We start from the raw sequence: 14,771 nt of genomic DNA, 5'->3' as shown, positions 1-14,771 counted from the left end.
CCTTAGCGCGGCGCTAAGGGGCCCTACAGTCACAAATCCGTTTTTTTTTTTTTTGTTGTTTTGTTGCATTGTTGACTTGTTTAACCAATCAAAACTCATGCAAGTCTTGAAATAAAACATAGAAATAAACCTTGACCATTACCCTATATAAACAAGCTTATCTCATTCATTTACAACTTGTTCATTCACTTCTTTCTCTCTTAAACAAAGATCATAATTTCATCTCTTTAAGGTTCTTACTAGTTTAACAAGAACCATTCGTTAATCTAATTTGTTGCATAGTATTTGAAGCTTGTTGTACAACATATATATAATACTCACCCCTTGTTTACCTTCGGCTTTCCCCTTCTCTGGCCATGGTCGGTTGAGGTGATACGCTACAAGGCAAGGCTACATGGAGGATTCATTATAGTACTTGATTATACTATATTCCCTTTAATGCTTACTAGTCTTGTTTAAATTGTAAGTAGTTAGTTTCTAATTCATGTTAAATGAGTTTCATGGTATTGGGTATGTAGTCACTAGCCTCGGTTTTATCCCGAGTTGAGAACCAAACCAAAACCGAACTCTTGTTTACTAGTTTTGTTTTAAATAGTTACTAAACATGTTTATGTAAGATTTGAATATTATAACTTCTAAAATCATTTTTATAGTTCTATGGTATCTGGGTATGTGGCAACCATCCTCGGTATCATTCCGAGTCAAGGACTGTGACATCCGTCAATTTCTGGTCAATAGTATTTTCGTTTTGTAATTGTTTATTATGTAAACCGACCCGTTTTGTAAACCGGAATCCTCGACATAATCAAAATGATGGTTTTTATGTTACAATATTGTTTTACACTTGTTGGGTTTTGAAAACATCCTTTTCGGTCCTTAAAACGCGTTAAAAACACTTAAAACGAACTCCGGGGGCCAATTTGTCATTTTTGGAAAGTTTGAAAAACATCCTAGCCACCCATCCGCCGTGCTACGCGACGGGGGAGTCCATGGCCGTCGCGCAGTGCGAGCTCTATCAAACCAGGTGTTGCTTTTTGTGTTTTCTTGTTGGTTCTTTTGTTCAAAACTGGTTTTTACCCTCCAAACCTCTTGTTTAACCCTCCAAACCTTGTCCTATAAATACAAAACCATCTCCTACATTAATCCCTGCTCCTAAATCATTTTCACACTCAAATTCTTTGATCTTTAAGGTTGTTTTCATTGTTTATGTTAAGTTTGACTTTCAAAGTCAAACTGAGTTAGTTTTGCAATTTTATTTAGTTTACTTAGTCTTAATTAATACTTAAATCATATGGCACAACATATATATAATATACACCCCTTGATACCTTTAGTAGTTACTTATCCGGGTCCAGTTGGTTAAGTTTCTGGCATTGTAAGGCAAGGCTTCATGGAGGACTTCGTGTTCTTGATATATATATATATATATATATATATATATAACTTATATAACTTGTTTATACATACTAACGATGTCTAACTTCTACTCATTTTAGTTTATTTGTCATATTTACAAGTTCCATGGTTAAGGGTTTTAAGAGTCTAGCCTCGGTTTAACCGTAAATAGCTCTAGACCGTAAACCGAACTTTGTTTACTAGTTTTTTGTTAAATAATTGTTTAAACATGCTTTATGTTAGATTTAAGTTTCCAAAATCATTTTTATAAGTTCTATGGTTATGGGTTTGTAGAATCTTACCTCGGTCTTAACCCAAACCAAGATCCGAACCGAAAACCAAACTTTCATTTTAAGACTTTATTGTTAACTTTTTGGTTATAAAACTTAAGTTTCGTCATTTATAAATTATTATACAAGTTCTTTGATATTTGGGCATGTGGAAACCATCTATGAATTTATTGTGAGATGTAAACCGAACTAACCCGAACTAAACCGATTTTCACTCGCTTAAGACACACGAGTGTGTTTTTAGCTATCAAGACTTGTATATTTATTTAAAAATACTTTACGAACTGATTTTAAATATTTTATTAAAGTACTTGGAATGTTGAATCCAACCTTGTGACACTCGTCAATTTCAGGTTAACTCCGTTAATTCAAACTCCGTCAATTCAAACTTAAGATCACTTGATCTATAATGCACATCTCATTACATTTAAACTAGGGTTTTAAATGACGCTTGACAATCACTACATATGTAGTCTTTCGGGATTGCACCGAAACGCAAACGAGTTGACGCAAACCATCAGAGAATAAACAAAAAACATCCAAACAATAATTATTTGATAATTATGTGTTAGGCTTATGTGCTATTTGATAATATTATATAGAACATTAACTCAAGATGCAAACAAGTTACTTTATGCTAGAAAAGTAATACTTAAAAGTTGAGGGGTCTTTGTGTAACATATTATTATTAATAATATTAAAAACCCTAACTCTCTCTCTCTCCCTCCTCTAACCCGATCGGACCCCCCCCCCCTATATCTTGCGACGGCAGCCACCACCACCACCATATCACACCCGTTTTGACCTTGTTTTTCATAATCGGAGCATCCCACACTCATTTCTAAGCATCTCTCACCTTCATCTTGGTTGTTTCTGCGTTTTTAAGGTATAAACATGAAACCCTAATTTTGTAAATCATGTATTAAGTGTTCTTATGCTTTGTATGGATTAGATGAAGATTGATTATGCTTTGGTTATTGATTTAGATGATCATATGTGATTTTGAACGGTGAAAGATTGCTAGGACATTGATTGTTTGTAAACCATAAAGGGTTTACTACTGATTCTTGTGGATAATTATGTTTATTGCATGTTGGAGATATGTCGTATGCTTAGGATGCATGTTAGACGATTGTGTGTGCTTGCTGAGTTTTGACAGCAGAGATAGTTAAACTTGAACGACGTGTAACTGGTTAAATATAAAACCAAACTGGATTAATTATGAGTCTAGAAGGTAGTTCGAGTCTAGTTTCCAGAAAACCCAACCACGCCTAATTTGGAGGTGTTTTGGTTACTCAAACGATTTAAATGTGATTAAAGGTCAAAACTGGTACTGGACAGATTGTAAGTTATGTTTAGACAACTGTAACTAAATGTTAATGTGGAAATTGGTCGAGGTTGTTAACACTACAGGGTACTATGTTGAGTCTAGTTTCTATAAAGTCCAAGTTTGTAATTTTTGGACGAGTAAAAGTTCTTTTATTATTTTACAAAACTGAAGTGCAAATCTGAATTGTGAGGCCTGCTGTTAGGCTGTTTTGTAATTATCATATCTCATGAACTACAAGACCAAATGGGTTGGTTCCACTTCTAGAAGTTAACATGTTGAGTTAAGAACCTAACTCAATTGGTCTTGCATTAATTGGATTCTTCATTTAACAGTAATAACAAATAACATTCTGTTGCGCATGATTTTGACTGTTGTGAGTTTACTGTAATGTTTTGTTCATTGTGAGAAAACTATGTGGAATAAAAATACAATAAAAATAGTTCTGGAAACCTAACTCATGTGTGCTTTTGTGACGATTTTTGGTGAATTAATTGATATGTTATGATCTGTTGAATAGAGTAATCTTTCAAGTAGAAATCTGTCTTGATAGAACTAGCTGCTGAACTATATGAAAATACATGAAACGTGCTTGTTGTTAGATAATTGCTATGTTTTTGACCAAATTGCCTTTGTGGGGAATAATTGCTAGTGATGTACAATACTAATACTTGACACGTAAATAGTTGTTCATACATGTAACGTATCACCAATGTGTTTGTTGAGTCACACACAATTCACAAACGAAACACGAAAAGTATCTTATGCATAAGTGTTATGTGCCGAGTCTAGAGACTCGATAATAGTTCCAACATTTAGAAAATCTCATTTGTTGTTTTAGAACGCTAGTGAGGATTTTCTGTGACGCGCATCACTTGGGTGACTTGTTTTATTGAATTCTTCACAAACAGTGAGTTTCATGTTCCCCTTTTAACTCGTTTAAACGCTTTTTCACTTGGGGGAGAATACATACTCCGAAACGCTTTTAGATTTTGTTATTAGATTATATATCACTTGTAAAGGCTAATTGGCAAACGAAACAACTAAAGTCCTTCATAACATCGAACCGTTTAGTATTGGATAATAGCGAGTCACTGTTGAGTAGTACTACTGGGTTTGACAAACCCCACCCAACGCTAAACTCGACTGGAGGTCGAGTGGGTGTAATCTGGATAGACCCAACGCTAACACATTACCATGGTCGGGATAGACCTGGTGGCAAGACAAATGATAAACAGTCAGCTTCGGTGTCGAACACTTAGCAATACTTGCTTTATAGGCTAGCTACCTATAGATATATAATTGAATTAACATTATCTGGTAACGCAAAACGCAAACACAAACGCTTTATTTATATATATAAACTTGTGAACTCACCAACCCCGTGTTGACACTTTTAGTATGTTATTCTCAGGTAGCCGAGACGGGCGCGCGGTATAGGATCATGCATTACTTTGAGCGCTATTATTTATGCAAACTTGTTTTTAAACTGTTATTAATTGGGTTTTTAAGTCGTCCTGCGTGACGCAACACTTGGTTTATGGTTTTACGCTTCCGCACTTATTTACACTTAAATGTTTTCGTGTTTTGAAAACTTTACTTATGGTTTGATTATAACTAATGATTCCGATCCTGTTAGTTCACGCCCTCTGACGGTAAAACTCCGTTAGTGGATTTTGAGGGTGTGACAAACCTGATCTTATAACAAAGTTTGGACCGACAAAATCGAACACTCGCTTAACGGACGTTGTTAGTTCTAAAACAATAGAACTACATACTTGGTTAAGTCTTATTAAATTTTATTGAGTTATCTCATAACATTCATTATTTTGGAAAGTTGACTTTGGGTTTGACCAATTATCAAGACCCAAACCAACAACCCGAAACATTCGTTAAAACCCGTTTTAGTATCTATATTATAAAGGGACTTGCATTCTTGCATTTTTACCCGCCTTATTATTTAACTAGGTTGAGTAAATATTAAGTCTAGATACTTTAACCTGGTTTCGAGCAAACTTATATTTTTAAAAACTATTATTATGTTTTTTTTCTTAAAAGCTAAAATTTTAAACCTTATAATTTAAATTGTTGCTTTTCTTATCATTTATATTATTTAAAGACATCCTAGACAACCCTTATAATACAAGACTTCCTTTCATCTAGACATTGCTCGTTAAACCTCATCCTTCCGGTTACTCGTCATATTACCGAATCAAGTTTGTTACTTGAACGTGAGTACTTTCATACTCCGTTTTCCATCTTTCGTTTTGGGGGTGATATTGCATACTTATTCAAACTAAATGTTTTATATTGAGTCTTAAACCACAAACTTTATTGTATACTTTACTTAAATAAATGCTCAATTTGGTGTTCTATGCTTACATGCTTATATGCTTATGTGTTTACCGCTTTTAGTTGGTTGAACTATAAATCCTAGTCTATTTGGCAACCCCTTATAGCAAGGTGTCGTTAATGTATTCTTATTAACGGTAACTATATAAATCCTAGTGTAATTTGGCAACCCCTTATAGCAAGGTGTCGTTAATGTATTCTTATTAACGGTAACTATATAAATCCTAGTCTATATGACAACCCCTTATAGCAAGGTGTCATTAATGTGTTCTTATTAACGGTAACTATTACTTGTTTCGTTATCCAAATTATTGCTATTATTTATTGTTTCGTATACAAGATTGTGGACATTTCCTATTAAATACATATTGTTCAAAAACTATGAATTTGCTCACCAACCTTTGTGTTGACAAACTTTATTTTATGCAATGTTGCAGGTTTTACTTTTGTTGACTTGAGGACTTGACGAAAAACGTTACCAAGACTATTAGGATATTAGCAAAATGAACAATAGATAATTGTCTACTTGTATTCAATTTGTTTTTGTATGAACAAGTTATGTGTTGTTTATTGATTTATGAAATAAAATGAGTTGATTAAATATTGTTTGTTTACCGTCTTGTGTATTTGTCTAATCACGTTGCACCCCGGCATGTTCCGCCGCCTTTGGTCGGGGTGTGACAAGGATCGAACCAAAGCCGAACTATACCGAGTTCACTCGCTTAAGACACACAAGTGCGTTTTGGGCCACCGAAACTCATCTTTTCGTCAAGATTAAATTTTAAGATAATTTTAAATTATTTTCTCAACATACTTGGTGTGTCGGAATCCAACTTGATCTTATAACAAGTTTGGACCGGTAAAAACCAAATATTCGCTTAACAAACGTTAAAGGTTCTTCAAAATAGAACTATATACTTGGTTAAGTCTTTTGATTTTCATTGAGTTATCTTATAACATTTATCACTTTGGAAAGTTGACTTTGAGTTTGGTTAATTATTAAGACCCGAATCGACAAATCCGAACACTCGATTAAAAACCTCCTTTTGGTATTTATATAACAAAGGGTCTTGCAATAGTGCATTATAATCCACATTGTTACTTAACATAGGTTGAGTAATATTAATGAATGAAATACCAAGACCCGGTTTCGGGTAAACTTATTTTTCAAGAAACATTTCTTTAATTTCTCCAATACTTACATTTTAAGCCCTAAAGTTTGTTTATTTATTTACTTTACTTGTCATATATTTTACTTTAAACCTTTTCAAGACTACCTACTAACTTAAGACCCGTTTAATCTACGTCTTGCTCGTTAAACCGATCTCCGATTATTCACGAATCAATCTTTCAAGTTACTTAGTTAACGTGAGTACTTTTTCATCCCCCGTTGATTACATGCTATATGTTTATTGCTTTAGGCGGGTTGGCCTCTATGAAACTATTAAGTATGATTATACGCACCCCTAACTACTTTAGTCTCGTGCTAGTAGCATAGGGCAACTATTATCCGAGTATATTTGGCTGTTACCATATAGAAAGATGTCTCAAACTACTTACTATTTGCATATCTAAATTGTTGCTATTATTTATTGTTCCATATACGAGTTGTGGATTTCATCAATTATATACTTATTGTTCAAAACTATGAAAATTGCTCACCAACATTCGTGTTGACAAAGTTTATTTTATGCAATGTTACAGGTTTATTATTTGGTTGATTTGGAGACTTGAACAACTATTATCTTGTGACTGTTTAGGTTATTAGATATAAATAAACAATTATCTGTTTGACTATTTATTCGGTTATTTGTATGAACAAGTTTGTATTATTTGGTTGATGTAATGAAATGAATGAGTTGTTTGAATATTGTCACTTTAATAGTGTCTTGTGTTCATGGGCAATCCATTGCACCCCGGCATGTTCCACCGCTTTTGGTCGGGATGTGACAAATTGGTATCAGAGCCAAGACTATAGGATAGACGGTTAGACGTAACAGCCTAGTATAGTTTTGCTTTAGGGTCCTTATACGTGTTACCCTACTTGATTGTTCATTACATTTATATATTTATTTTCTTATTTATTTAATTTAATCTCCAAAATATACACATGCGCACACTATCATAGCATTCTAAGGTATCATTTACCTTAAACGCAAAAATAACCCTAAACATATTCATTTACTAGCTTGTAAATTAGACTCATTTTGCTTTATTTTGTTTTTTGAACAACTAATTTATTTTCATTCAAAATCCCTATAATATTGTATTTCTAAATATTTGAACTCATCACTTATATTTTGAATGACCGAACATCATATCATTAAACCATTAGGTTATGTGTTATTTGCAGACTCGTTTAATTTTATTACTCGAAAATCACTAGTGTTTGTATTTGAAAAAAATAATAATATTTACATCTCCATAATAAAACTATAACTAGAGGTGCACAAAAAAACCTAAACCTAGAACGGAACTCGAAAGAAATCTGGAACATGGTTTTTTATACCCGGATTTTTAGTACCTAGGCACGTATCCGGCTCTACCCGGAGAGTACAGTTATGGTACGCATTTTAGTACTAAAACTTGTACCCGATTTGTACCGGTAATACCCAAAAACCGAAACCGAGTTTTTTTATATATTTTATATACCCGATCTGTACTCGAAAAACACACTAAAATAGTGCAATCCCTTAAAATACCAAACCTATACCCGAAAATAATATATATTTTTTCAACAGCCGAAAATAAGGTATTCAAATACCATGTTCTATACCTGACTCAAACCCAAGAGTATGACAAGTACCTGATTTTCCAAATCCTAGTTATACCCGGAACCGGGTATTTGGAAATGCGATTTATGCACAAGCATAAGACAGGGTGGGCCAAACGAAGCCCAAAGGTTACTGGGCTATTGAACCATCAACTGAAAACCCTAACCCCAGCATATAATAACCCTAAACATATTCAAGCAGCTCTCTCTCTCTCTCTCTCTCTCTCTCTCACATCGCAAGGGTTTTCGTTTTCGTGAGAGATGGTACTTTGATAATCCATCCATTGTTTGATTATTATTTGATATATATGTATACAGTGTTGGATTGAATAATAATAATAATAATAATAATAATAATAATAATTGGTGCAGGGTAAGGGTACTGGTAGTTTCGGAAAGAGGAGGAACAAGACACACACTCTCTGTGTGAGGTGTGGCCGCCGCAGCTTTCACTTGCAGAAGAGCCGATGCTCTGCTTGCGCTTATCCTGCCGCACGTGTCAGGAAATGTAAGCTCGTCTGTCTTTCTTTCTTTCTTTCTTTCTTTTTACCTAATGTATGTATGTATGTTTTTTTTAGATTGAATTTTAGGATTTTGGTTAGGTCATTACTAATAAAGATCTAGTATTTGTTGATTTATATGCTCACATTCTATTTATTGATTCCTTAGTAGACAAGTTTTATCACTAAACAAAAGTATGTGTCTCATCAACTCTTTATAATTTCAATTCTACTTTTTATTTATTCTTAAGACAACTGAAGTCAGAAGGCAATTAGAAGGAAGACTACTGGAACCGGTAGAATGAGGTACCTTCGTAACGTACCTCGCAGGTTCAAGAGTGGTTTTAGAGAAGGTAAACCTTTTCTGATCTTATTTCAACTTGTGTCAAGTTATTAATATGCCTCCGAGGATAATGTATTGTTGCATTATTTAAACAGGCACTCAAGCAACCCCAAGGAGCAAAGGAGCTGCTGCTGCCAGCACTTAGGTTGAAGGAAGAGTTTAATGTCGTTTTGTTCTTTTGAATTATTGTGTTTGTTTGCTTGTTATTGCAAGTGGGATGTTGATGTTTTAATTTTTGACATGGGAAGAAAATCAGACGACCTTATATTTGATTCTGCTCTGTTTATGCATTATTAATTTTGCTTGTTGGTTTAAATCTTGTTGAACTTCTATGATGACAACTAAACCTTCAGGCAATCACAGTTTGTTTTGTGTTGCTTTTGCGTAAAACAGTAAACAAACTGTGTCCAACGTGAGCTGTTTTGTTTAACAGTCTGAATCAGATTGATAACTGTGTCACAGTTTTCCAGTCATGAAAGCAAAGCGTTTTATAACGTATTGAAACTGGGTATTTAAACAAGATGGTCAACTTCAAAACAAGGTTTTTTTGGATATTACTCTTAGTGGCTTCGCTTTTGCTTACTTTTTTTCCACCAATTTCATGAGTCTTAACTACAACGTATACCGTTTTGTTTTCTTTAACATGTATTCTCCTGATATCATCGATTCCAGCTAGAATGTAGATACAACTAACCAGCACATGACATAGTCTAAGTACTCAATTTTGTAATAAAGTCTGTTAATCACAATTAGTTAAGGTTGACAATTATATTCTATCTTAGGTGACGTGTGGCGGTTATTCTTTCTTCCATTTTCTTCCTCCATCTATTTCAATTCGGAATGTTCTTGTTGAAAATCGAATAGTTAAAAATCTAACTGGATTTCTATCGCAGCTGAAAACAAGGTCCATCGATTCACCATGTAAAAATCTAACTGGATTTCTATCGCAGCTGAAAACAAGGTCCATCGATTCGACCACATGGTGAATCGCATGTGAGGATGCTATGGAATGAGAAGTATATGATTACTGCAGATAAAGCGAATAACTTGGCCAAGGCGGAAGAATTTTGATAACATGAATTGTAGTTATTTTAATATATGAGATTAATAAAAATAATCAGAACTGATTGAAAATTAACCTCTACCATTTTCAACAGATTTGGACTCGGCTCAAGGGCCTCAAGTTGGATTCGGTCTTAAAAATGAGACTTTGTAAACACAACAAACAAAACTATAGGCGATTATCGATCCAATACCCAGACCAAGGAACCGTTAATGTGCAAAACACAAAAACCTTAACCAAACCGACAAAAACCTAAGAAAACAAAGCACATACACAGTACCGACTATTGGAAAGCTCTCCTAAAATCACTAAGTTATATAACAAATTTAAAACACATACCAATTTACAGGTTGGGGCAGGTTATGCACTTACCCAGACCCAGACCAAAACAGAATAGTTTCAATGTGCAGAACCGAGAACTGGACCCCTTTGATACACGGGTTGGCTCCAACCCGTGAACTGAGATGGAAATATATCGGCATATTGCCCTGCTTTGGGTATGTCTTCTACATTAGATTTAAGTATATACAAACTTTTGGCATTTGTAAAATTGATTATTATTACAGCCAAAGCGAAATTGGTGGTTTAAAGGCCGTTTGGTTACGTACAGTTAAAGTGAATAAAAGCTAGTGCATATTCATGTCAATTCAGCGCCAAAACCTGAACAAAGATCAGGTAGCCTATGTATTTTCACTACAGATTTCTGAGTTTTTAAAAATTCTCCTGTTGTTTGGTAGGGTATTATAACTGAGCTAGCTTTTATACTGCATAAATAAATTTTTTTTTATTCTTTCAAAACATAACATAATTTAAAAACAGTTAATCAAAACAAGATTCTATGGCGCTATATAACAGCTGCAGCTCCATAATAACATACATCAAACTATTTAAAAGCAGTGTAGTGATAATTTTTATGATGTATATAACTATAGATATAATTACTTCTTTTATTAAATGGCAAACGAGCTTAAACTAGTTTAGTTCTTGTTTGAGAGAATGGATTAGTTTTAATGAGCAACAGCGCATATTTCTGATTTTTGTAGAAAAGTATACAAGAATCCTTTTAGAAAATAACACACTTTCAAACAGTTAAAGAGTGAAACTTGTTTAGAAACACAAAATCCAAAGGGTTGAAAAACAAAAAATAAAAAAAGAAACATCATACAATAGCGAAAACCCCGTAAGAGCATACATCAAACACAGTGAAAACCTGAAATGCAAAGTAAGATGAGAGAACCAACATTTGCCCGTGGAAGAACTTGTATTGGATCATCAAGTGTTGTCATGTTTCCTATAAAGGCAGCATGCTTTCAACATAACACATGACCTGATCGAACAATAATGTTTCTGACAAAGGAAATTGATGTCCCGGAGTGAATTGTAACGATTTCACACATTTCCTCTTGTTGTTATAGACAGGCACACTTATCACATCACTAGTCAACTTGCTATTTGTGGATAAGATAATCTCGTTCGTATCAATGGCACCTATAGAGAAAGGGAGATCTAGCTCGATCAAAGACTTGGGGAACGTAATGATTTCCTCGACCCAAATACGGTTTTCTTAGTCTTGTAATATCCATATATGCATTTCCTTATTTTCCACCACATGATAATGACAAACAACTCCTATACAGCCATTGGTTTTTACAATGAAAGGACCATCTTCCAACACACCATCATGAGGATGAGGCACAACATCTAGAGTTTTAATCAACGAAATCGTCTCGGTTCTCAGGTCAAGCGCCAAAATGTCAAGCGTGTCTTTAAGCAAATGATGTACCACACTATTGACACAAAAGACTATAGACATAGTCACTTTCCAAACGATCCCAACTAAAATCCGCATGAGAAGGTTCCACATCGACCGTTCTCCATGAATGATTTGACAGAGAAAATCATAATATTTACTCTAGTAGGTTTAAGTTTAAGAAGATTCCTGATGTGCAAAATTTTATGTTCGTTTCTGGACTCATCGAACCCAAACAAGTAACTGATAAGAACCTTTCCTTTTATGAAAGGTTCAGGTTGAAGTTTAAAAATCTTACGCGTGCTAGGGTTAACAACGAAAGTTTAAATGAGCGTAATGGTCATCCGAAATCTGTTTCTCAGAAGAAAAACATACTAACCCGTTCAAGTGTTCGGCTTCTGCTGTAACATAAAAAATCAGCATAGTCAAGTGTCATGAGAAGAGTGAAAGGTCCACCATTATTAGTGGCAGACCGAAAGTATCGTTATCGTTGCTCTATTAACCATTCAAAGAAAACCAAACAATCTGTGATATCTTCGTTGATCTTGATAATACAGGTTTAATGTTGTTTTAGAAAGTTTGATCATTTCTTGGTCACCACAAGAAATAATATAGTCATGAACACTGGTTTTTTACAGCACCGAAAAAAGAAAAGAAAACGAAAAATGAAACTCGGCTTACCTGCTGGTTTCTTTCAGACAGGCCTTGGAGTGGTTATATACTTAAACGACAACGCGATGAGGCTATCAAAGAAACTGAGGGCTAGTAGCCGACCCATCAAGATACACTTTTTTTGTCACACAATTTTCTAATTTGGTGTTATTAGGTGCAGATTAACAGAAGCAATAACAGTGACAAAAACAATGGAATAGCTTTTCAAAGCACCACAAAATATTGTAGTTTTACATTATTCAAATTTCAAATCAAAAGCAGCCTACAGCTCTCATCAGCACAAAGAAATCTTTGGGCCAGCCATTAGAGAATGAATGAATCTATTCAATTTTCTGGAGTTGGCTTCTCAAAGAAGGTCTTCCTCACCCAATCAAATGGCTGCAATCCACAAAAAACACACTGGTTATATATATTTGTTAACAACGTAGTAAGCATTTGACAGAAACAATGATCAGATAAAATCAACGGTTTCTCATCAAAAAGTAATCAAACACCAACCGACAAATTAATGAAAGGGAGAAGCAGAGGTGTGCATGGTTTGGATTGGTATTACCTCATAAAATAATTTTGGTTACCGATAATGTATAATCGATCATCGATTCAGTTCATTTCAGTTTTTTAGGCTTCATTTTTGGGTGTCTTACATAAGTTTCTTTTAATATGAATTTAGGCTTTGACAAAAAAAAATTCAATACATATTTGAGTCTAGATTCTTGGACTTAATGTTAAATATTCCAAAAAAAAAAGAAAACCATGTTTAGTTTATGACACTAAGGGTAGCCAAACCATCGGTAATTTTGTCCAGTTCAGTTTTGTTGATTCAATACATCACAGTTCAATTAATTAGTTTTTCTGCTCACCAGAAGTTTAAGATCAGCTTAAATAACCATTTTAAAACTTGTGTGAGAAAGAATACAAGATTATGCTCGTTCTTGTTCAAATACTTAGGCTCACACTTAGTCACAAATAAAGTCATTTAAAGTTTGTACGAAATCAAAATCAAAACGCCAAACCAATAAATGAAATAGATTTCCATTTGTAAATTAAGTTTATTAAACAGATAAGTAAGCTACATGTCTACAACTTAATTAATCATTAGATTCATAACACCCACAGCGAAAAACATACACCTTGTTAAGAAATGAAACTGTTTTTATATAGATGCAAACAAATAGAACAGAGACCATGTCGGTTTGTTCATCAAAGACATACATATTTGAGTTAGCCAAAGGGAATAAAACAAACATTGTTTGTGTTGGTGAACCAACCAACCGCTCACAAACAAATTCATTTCCTTCCTTAATCAGCAAAGACGAACAAGAAAGAGGATTCACGGGCAAACATGAACAAGGCCTGTTCGAATCTGAAAACTAGGCCTGTTCGAATCGTTTACAGATATCGATTTACATAACATTAACGTATCCGTAGAAAAAGTCAATATATTTATCTATCTGGAATATTAAATCAAGATCCAGATCTAAAGCGTTACGATTATTAATTAATTAATCAATAAGAAACCAAAACAAAACCTGAACGATCCAAACGGCGGTGGTGAAAGCGGCGACTCCCCAAGCGGCGGCGGCCTGGACATCGGCGGCTTGTGGACGAGCTTTCGGCTTCACCAACTTATTAAGTGCAGCAGCGCCTCCGGTCATCTTTGTCGATCTGAATCAAAAACCTAGCAATCGAATTTTGTTTTTCTGCAAAACAGAATATTGTTCGGGACTCAGTTCCTCTATAAATAAATACCATAAAGCATATTGACTAACTGACCGAAAAAATAAAAATCCATTATTATTACTACTTTTTTATAAGAGAAAAATTCTTAAAATGTTTATTTTATGTTATTATAGAGATGTTCCATTTGTGCCACACAAATCAAAAGTTTTAAGAGTGTCGCTGTAAAACATGTCGTCGTCGTTTTTCCTACTCACACGACATGTTTGTCGTCCGATCAAATAATGTTAGTTGGCCTCAAGCAAGTCATCCCATACGAGTTTGGCGAACAAACATGTCGTCCCAGACAGGTTTAACCAAAAAACAAGTTGTCCCTGACGAGTCTATAAACAGGTTATTCAAACGAATTGTGAGGACATAAACGAAATCTCTCTCAATGACATGGAATTTTTGAGATTTTTCTTTTTTTATAATAAAACTTCATATTTTAAAAAGAAATTTTCAAGTCTTTGTTTCTTTTGTGTATGTTCACATTCTATAAACATGTTCCATATATTTTGTAAACATTTCAATCTTACAATTAATTAATCACTTGAAATTGTAAGAATAGGCTTTATAAACATGATTTT

The 14,771-nt window shown here is 34.1% G+C and overlaps 1 long non-coding RNA gene and 1 pseudogene across 2 annotated transcripts; one reads left to right on the top strand and one right to left on the bottom strand.

The window, feature by feature from the left end:
• Window positions 1-8,215: 8,215 nt before the first annotated feature.
• LOC143609349 (large ribosomal subunit protein eL37z-like) lies at window positions 8,216-9,250 on the top strand (annotated as a pseudogene). Its single transcript, XR_013149406.1, has 4 exons — window positions 8,216-8,266; window positions 8,510-8,645; window positions 8,889-8,990; window positions 9,076-9,250. The product of XR_013149406.1 is annotated as a large ribosomal subunit protein eL37z-like (transcript).
• Window positions 9,251-12,645: 3,395 nt separating this feature from the next.
• On the bottom strand, window positions 12,646-14,443 carry LOC143609350 (uncharacterized). The gene is made up of 2 exons (XR_013149407.1): window positions 13,995-14,443; window positions 12,646-12,843 (listed from the first exon to the last, which is right to left on the bottom strand). It is a non-coding gene; the product is annotated as an uncharacterized LOC143609350 (long non-coding RNA).
• Window positions 14,444-14,771: the final 328 nt, after the last annotated feature.

The sequence above is a fragment of the Bidens hawaiensis genome, unplaced genomic scaffold (assembly GCF_021521415.1).
Source record: "Bidens hawaiensis isolate Kalapana, Puna unplaced genomic scaffold, B.hawaiensis_p1.1 tig00419555_1, whole genome shotgun sequence".
Taxonomy (NCBI): Eukaryota; Viridiplantae; Streptophyta; class Magnoliopsida; order Asterales; family Asteraceae; genus Bidens; species Bidens hawaiensis.
Note: the sequence above shows the minus strand (reverse complement) of the source record. Positions and strands in the feature narration are given on the sequence as shown.